Here is an 8,593-nt window from a genome sequence, read left to right on the forward strand (position 1 = left end):
TGTTATACAATCAAAGTTTGCGTCATCAGGCAATTTTATTCAGCAGAAATCTACTACCACTGCTGACATGTATTTTTATTTGATTTAAGTCCTCTATGACAACACTATACAAGATAATGTGGCGTGGTGATTTAATTCACATAACACACTCTGGCAGGGGAACATGGGGAACAGAGGTGAAAGAGCTGGTGTGCCTGAATGATGGCCGAGGGACCAGGATTAATGTAGCCACAGGGAATGATTCTGCCTTGGACCACACTGGTATTTAGTATGATGGCAAGAATCTTGGGGTGGAAGGTATGGGAGGAGTCAATGTAGGGAGTGATATTTACCCCTTAGTAGGCCTGAGGGAGGAGGAGGTGTTTGTGGATGGTGTAGGAATGTGGGTGTTTGGAAGGGCAGAGTGTGACCAGTTTCAGGAGCTGAGTGAGCAGGGAATGGCTTTGGTGGTTATGATAGGTGATGTGAGTAGCGGGAATATCTAGGTGAGAGCAGAATTAGTAGGGGCTACTGAGAAAAATGTACATGAATACAGCATATCAAATCCTATTGGTTACTTGAAACTCAGTCTCATCTACAACAACCTCATCAGCTTCAGATAAGTGGTTACATGTCTGTCTGTCTGACTGTCTGTGAGTTATTTCTTGGTTCTCCTCTTGTAACTTATTTTATAAGGACAACTTTCCCCCTTCAGCTCATGTGTTTCTGCAAACCCTTTATGATTTCACCCACTCTTCACAATGTAGGTTTGTTGTTTTAACAATGTAATAACAATGTACAATGTAATATGTGTTTATAACAGTCAATAACAGTGTAATAATTGTAAAGTTTATAACCATGCACACCACATCTACCAATGCATGTGTTTGACTAGTTTAATCCTCAGACGCCTGATGTGGAGCAGCATGGGGGACAGTGCCATCCAGTGGAATGGAAATTAAACTAATATTAGAATATTTAAGTTTCAATCATTAATTCCTTTTCAACTCATTTACATGTAACATTGATGTTTAATAAATATGTCCCCTTATTAAAATAGAATGATTTCATTTTTTTGTTTATTTACCTACCTTGGCAGAATATTTACAAATAACCTCTAGAACTTAACCATGAGCCTTAATATCTATTAAAATAACACGAAAAGATGAGGGTAGGATCAGAAAGACAGAACACATCTTGAAACAGACAAACTATAATACAATTTGTGATAGTGTTCAGGTAAATATATGATTTTGTTTTGAAGCTTTTTGCGCGACTTGGGACCCGTTAGTGTCGCTTAGTGTGGCTTAATGTCGCTGATTTCACGTAGCTATTAAATAGAATGTACACGAGAGAATACGCCCCTTTCGTAATTTCTCGCTGGTTTACAATAGTGAAATACCGCGATAACACAATTTATACCACTAGAACGTTCTCAATAATATTGATATAATTTATACATGATGATAATAACCTTGGAAATTAATATAATTGAGAAGGTAACACATTTTGTTTTTTTCTATAATGTGTGAAAATCTTAAAATAGTGGGCATCAACAAAAACAATGGTGCATCCCATCATATGTTCACATGTACAGCACTTGGTGATTTCTATAACACATCTAATTCACAAAGAATAACAATCCAACATAATTTGGAGCTATACATCATTTGTTTATAAGGTAGGCTATCCTTTGGAAACAAAAGTATTTTAAAAATTGAGTTTTTTGTTTTTGTTTAAAATAAGTAAAATAAGAGAGTTAATCCTCAATAAAGTTTATTAACCATATTCTTAGAAATTAAGCCTGTATTTCGTTGAAATTAGGCCTGCTAGATACAGTATCTACCACAAGATGGCAATCAGGGATAAATCTTTACTGTCTCGTTCACCAGCCATGTATCTTGTTCAGCATGACAAGCTAGAGCATTTAATTAATATACAGTGCATTCTGAAAGTTTTCAGACCCCTTGACTTTTTCCATATTTTGTTACGTTACAGCCTTATTCTAAAATGGATTCAATTGTTTTTTCCCCTCATCAATCTACACACAATACCCAATAATGACAAAGAAAAAACAGGTTTTTATAATTGTTTGCAAATTTATAAAGAAAAAACTACTGAAATATAACACTTACGTAAGTAGTCAGACCCTTTACTTTCATATCAAATCAAATCAAATTTGATTGCACATACACATGGTCAGCAGATGTTAATGCTAGTGTAGCGAAATGCTTGTGCTTCTAGTTCCAACAGTGCAGTACTATCTAACAAGTAATCTAACAATTCCCAACAACTACCTAATACACACAAATCTAAAGGGGTAAATGAGAATATGTACATTTAAGTATATGGATGAGCGATGGCCGAGCTGCATAGGCAAGGTGCAGTAGATGGTATAAAATACAGTATATACATGTGATATGAGTAATGTAAGATAGGTAAACATTATTAAAGTGGCATTATTTAAAGAGGCATTGTTTAAAGTGAATAGTGATCCTAGTGATACTCAGCACTTTGTTGAAGCACCTTTGGCAGTAATTACAGCCTCAAGTCTTCTTGAGTATGACACTACAAGCGTGGCACACCTGTATTTGGGGAGTTTCTCCCATTCTTCTCTGCAGATCCTCTGTCAGGTAGGATGGGGAGCATCGCTGCACAGATATTTTCAGGTCACTCCAGATATGTTTGATCGGGATCAAGTCTCTAGCTGGGCCACTCAAGGGCATTCAAAAACTTGTCCTGAAGCCACTCCTGCATTGTCTTGGCTGTGTGCTTAGGGTCGTTGTCCTGTTGGAAGGTGAACCTTCGCCCCAGTCTGAGGACCTGAGCATTCTGGAGTAGGTTTTCATCAAGGATCTCTCTGTACTTTGCTCCGTTAATCTTTCCCTCGATCCTGACTAGTCTCCCAGTCCCTGACTCTGAAAAACATCCTCACAGCATAATGCTGCCACCACCATGCTTAACCTTAGGGATGCTGCCAGGTTTCCTCCAGAGGTGACGCTTGGCATTCAGGCCAAAGAGTTGAATCTTGGTTTCATCAGAACAGAGAATCTTGTTTCTCATGGTCTGAGAGTCTTTAGGTGCCTTTTGGAAAACTCCAAGCGGGATGTGATGTGCCTTTTACTGAGGAGTGGCTTCCATCTGGCCACTCTACCATAAAGGCCTGATTGGTGGAGTGCTGCACAGATGGTTGTCCTTCTGGAAGGTTCTCCCATCTCCACAGAGGAGCTCTGGATCTCTGTCAGAGTGACCATCAGGTTCTTGGTCACCTCCCTGACTAAGGCCCTTCTCCCCTGATTGCTCAGTTTGTCCGGGCAGCCAGCTCTAGGAAGAATCTTGGTGGTTCCAAACTTCTTCCATTTTAAAAATGATGGAGGCCACTGTGTTCTTGGGGGCCTTCAATGCTGCAGACATTTTTTGGTACCCTTCCCCAGATCTGTGCCTGGACACAATCCTGTCTCTGAACTTTACGGACAATTCCTTCGACCTCATGGCTTGGTTTTTGCTCTGACATGCACTGTCAACTGTGGAAGCTATATAGACAGATGTGTGCCTTTCCAAATCATGTCCATTCAATTGAATTTACCACAGGTGGACTCCAATCAAGTTGTAGAAACATCTCAAGGATTATCAATGGAAACAGGATGCACCTGAGCTCAATTTCGAGTTTCATAGCAAAGGGTCTGAATACTTATGTAAATAAGGTATTTCTGTATTTTTTTATATACATTTGCTAAAAACCAAATTTACCTGTTTTTGATTTGTCATTATGGGGTATTGTGTGTAGATTACACACAATACCTCATAATGACAAAGTGAAAACATGTTTTTAGAAATGTTTGCAAATTTATTGAAAAATAAATAAAGACATTTATATAAGTATTCACACCCCAGAGTCAATATTTTGTAGGAGCACCTTTGGCAGTGATTACAGCTGTGAGTCTTTCTGGGTAAATTTTCTAAGAGCTTTCCACACCTGCATTGTGCAACATTTGCCCATTATTATTTTCAAAATTCTTCAAGCTCTGTCAAATTGGTTGTTGATCATCGCTTCAGGTCTTGTCATAGATCTTCAAGTAGATTTAAGTCAAAACTGTAATTCGGCCACCCAGGAACTTTCACTGTCTTCTTGTTAAGCAACTCCAGGGTAGACTTAGACTTGTATTTTAAGTTATTGTCCTGCTGAAATGTGAATTGATCTCCCAGTGTCTGGTGGAATTATTTTCCTCTAGGATTTTGCCTGTGCTTAGCTACATTCAGTTTATTTTTTTTATCCTGAAAAACTCCCCAGTCCTTAACGATTACAAGCATACCTATAACATGATGCGGCCACCATTATGCTTGAAAATATGGAGAGTGATACTCAGTAATGTGTTGTATTGGATTTGCCCCAAACATAACACTTTGTATTCAGGAAAAAAGTTACAAGTTTAGTGCCTTAATCCAAACAGGAACATTTTTCTTCTGTACAGGCTTCCTTCTTTTCACTCTGTCAATTAAAATTGTAGTCATTTAGTAGATGCTATTATCCAGAGCAACTAGGGTAAGTGTCTTGCTCAAGGGCACGTCAACCAATTGTTCACCTCTCAGCTAGGATTTGAACTAGCAACCTTTACTGTTTTTGGCCGAACACTCTAACCGCTAGGCTACCTGCCACCCTAAATTAGGTTAGTATTGTGGAGTAACTACAATGGTGTTGATCCATCCTCAGTTTTCTCCTGTCATAGCGATTAAACTCTGTAACTGTTTTAATAAATATTCTTCTTAAGGCTAGGGGGCAGTATTTTGACGTCCAGATGAAAAGCGTGCCCAAAGTAAACAGCCTGTTACTCAGGCCCTGAAGCTAGGATATGCATACATTTGGATAGAAAACACTCTAAAGTTTCTAAAACTGTTAAAATCATGTCTGTGAGTATAACAGAACTGATTTGACAGGCGAAACCCCGAGGACAAACCATCCAGGGGGGGAAAAATTGAGGTCATATGATTTTCCAATATATTTCTATGGGAAACCCTATTTATTAGGAACCTGGTTGCAGTTCCTATGGCTTCCACTAGATGCCAACAGTCTTTAGAAATTGGTCGATGTTTTTCTTTCGAGAAATGAAGAAGTAGTGCTGTTCTTTGTACGTGTCAATCTGAAGGTCCCTAGTCTTTTGTTGATCGTTGTCACGATCGTCTTGAGGACAATGAGTGGACCAAGGCGCAGCGTGTGAAAAATACATCTTCTTTTATTGGAAGACGAAAACAAAACAACAAACAGACGAACGTGAAGCTGTAAAAGACTAAGTGCTAACATGCAACATAGACATAGACAACTACCCACAAAAGCCTACTGCCTATGGCTGCCTTAAATATGGCTCCCAATCAGAGACAATGAATGACAGCTGTCTCTGATTGAGAACCATTCAGGCAACCATAGACATACCTAGACACCTACACTCAAACACAAACCCATCTACTCTACCTAAACCCCCTATACCATACAACCACCCAAGACGAGACAAAAACACACAAACATCCCCCCTGTCACACCCTGACCTAACCAAACTATTACAGAAAACAAAGATAACAAAGGCCAGGGCGTGACAGTACCCCACCCCCCCCAAAGGTGCGGACTCCGGCCGCAAAACCTGACACAGAAGGGGAGGGTCCGGGGTGGGCCTTATTATGGCGGCGGCTCGGGTGCGGGACGTGGCCCCCACTCCACCATTGTCAATACCCGCTTTGGTGGCTCTGGTAGATCCTGGCTGACTGGCGGCTCTGGCAGATCCTGGCTGACTGGCGGCTCTGGCAGATCCTGGCTGACTGGCGGCTCTGGCAGATCCTGGCTGACTGGCGGCTCTGGCAGATCCTGGCTGGCTGACGGCTCTGGCTGGTCATGGCTGGCTGACGGCTCTGGCTGGTCATGGCTGGCTGACGGCTCTGGCTGGTCATGGCTGGCTGACGGCTCTGGCTGGTCATGGCTGGCTGACGGCTCTGGCTGGTCATGGCTGGCTGACGGCTCTGGCTGGTCATGGCTGGATGACGGCTCTGGCTGGTCATGGCTGGATGACGGCTCTGGCTGGTCATGGCTGGATGACGGCTCTGGCTGGTCATGTCTGGCGGAAGGCTCTGGCTGCTCCTGTCTGGCGGAAGGCTCTGGCGGCTCCTGTCTGGCGGAAGGCTCTGGCGGCTCCTGTCTGGCGGAAGGCTCTGGCGGCTCCTGTCTGGCGGAAGGCTCTGGCGGTTCCTGTCTGGCGGAAGGCTCTGGCGGCTCCTGTCTGGCGGAAGGCTCTAGCGGCTCCTGTCTGGCGGAAGGCTCTAGCGGCTCCTGACTGGCGGACGGCTCTAGCGGCTCCTGACTGACGGACGGCTCTGAAGGCTCAGGACAGACGGGCAGCTTTGAAGGCTCAGGACAGACGGGCGGCTTTGAAGGCTCAGGACAGACGGGCGGCTTTGAAGGCTCAGGACAGACGGGCGGCTTTGAAGGCTCAGGACAGACGGGCGGCTTTGAAGGCTCAGTACAGACAGGCAGCGCAGGCGGCGCTTGGCAGACGGACAGCTCAGACGGCGTTGGGCAGACGGGCAGTTCAGGCGCCGCTGGGCAGACGGCAGACTCTGGCCGGCTGAGGCGCACTGTAGGCCTGGTGCGTGGTATAGGCACTGGTGGTACTGGGCTGGGGCGGGGGAGGTGGCGCCGGAAATACCGGACCGTGCAGGCGTACTGGCTCCCTTGAGCACTGAGCCTGCCCAACCTTACCTGGTTGAATGCTCCCCGTAGCCCGACCAGTGCGGGGAGGTGGAATAACCCGCACTGGGCTGTGTTGGCGAACCGGGGACACCATGCGTAAGGCTGGTGCCATGTATGCCGGCCCGAGGAGACGCACTGGAGACCAGACGCGTTGAGCCGGCTCAATACTCAATCTAGCCCGGCCGATACGAGGAGCTGGTATGTACCGCACCGGGCTATGTACACGTACAGGAGACACCATGCGCTCTACCGCATAACACGGTGTCTGCCCGTACTCTCGCTCTCCACGGTAAGATCGGGAAGTTGGCGCAGGTCTCCTACCTGACTTCGCCACACTACCCTTTAGCCTCCCCCCCCACCCCCCCAATAAATTTTTGGGCTTGATTTACAGGCTTCCTACCGCTTCGTCGTGCTGCCTCCATTCGCCGGTATCCCTCCGCACATTGCTCCATCGAATCCCAGGCGGGCTCCGGCACTCTCCTTGGGTCGATCGCCCACCTATCGATCTCCTCCCAGGTTGTATAGCCCAGATCCTTCTCCTGCTTCCGTGCTGCCTCCTCATACCGCCGCCTCTCTGCTTTCGCTGCCTCCAGCTCAGCTTTGGGGCGGCGATATTCTCCCGGTTGTGCCCAGGGTCCTCCGCTGTCCAGAATTTCCTCCCAATTCCTATAATCGTGCGTTCGCTGCTGCTGCCTTGATTCACGCTGCTTGGTCCTGGTATGGTGGGTAATTCTGTCACGATCGTCGTAACTTTGAGGAAGAGTGGACCAAGGCGCAGCGTGAGAGAAATACATCTTATTTTATTTTTGAAGATGAAACACGAAAAACGAACACTTTTACAAAACAAAACAACAAACGACCGTGAAGCTACAAACGTAAGTGCATACACAAGCTACAAACGTTAAACATAGACAATTACCCACATTAACCTAATGCCTATGGGTCCCTTAAATATGGCTCCCAATCAGAGACAATGAATGACAGCTGTCTGATTGAGAACCATTCAGGCAACCATAGACATACCTAGACACCTACACTCAACACAAACCCATACACTCTACTAAACCCCCTATACCATACAACCACCCAAGACGAGACAAATACAGACAAACATCCCCCCTGTCACACCCTGACCTAACCAAAATATTACAGAAAACAAAGACAACTAAGGCCAGGGTGTGACATACATTCTGAAATCTTGCTCTGATTTATCATCGAAAGGGTCCCAGAGATAACATGAAGTGTAGTTTTGTTAGATAAAATCCTTTTTCATATCCTAAAAAGGTCCATATAGCATGCACAATCGATTTTGTATTTCCACTCATTCAATTTGCAAAGAAAGTATTTCCACTCATTCAATTTGCAAAGAAAGGAAAATCTGTGAAAATCTCACCCTGAACGTTGTTTCAACGAGTCAAATCACGTTCGTATGTATTCCTCAGAGATCCTAGAAGGTAACAAGACTTCACTATATCATTAGGGGTGTAGCATATCCTATAGGACACCATATTTGGTCAGAGAGCGACGCCTTCATGGCACGCCGATGACGCGGGCAGTCATCACTTGAACGAATGTATCTTTGTCAAATAAGCACCAATCGGGGTCAAACAAAGCTAGCTAGATAGTCAATGGGCTGGGCTTTACGGGAGTATCCGGAAACCATGTATATGTCATAAAATGTAGCTACTAACCTTGTACGACAGTATGCCTTTTCATTTTGGACAGAAATTATAAGAATATTCAGAGTTATGAAGTAATGAATACTGGTTGTTTTGCAAATGTTGAACTTATAATATGGCTACTAATACTTGGAAAGCTAAATAAAAGTCCAAGTTTACAGATTTTACGATATTCTTGCAGAAAAATGTAATATGAATGCGA

This window comes from Salvelinus namaycush, chromosome 12, assembly GCF_016432855.1.
Source record: "Salvelinus namaycush isolate Seneca chromosome 12, SaNama_1.0, whole genome shotgun sequence".
NCBI lineage: Eukaryota > Metazoa > Chordata > Actinopteri > Salmoniformes > Salmonidae > Salvelinus > Salvelinus namaycush.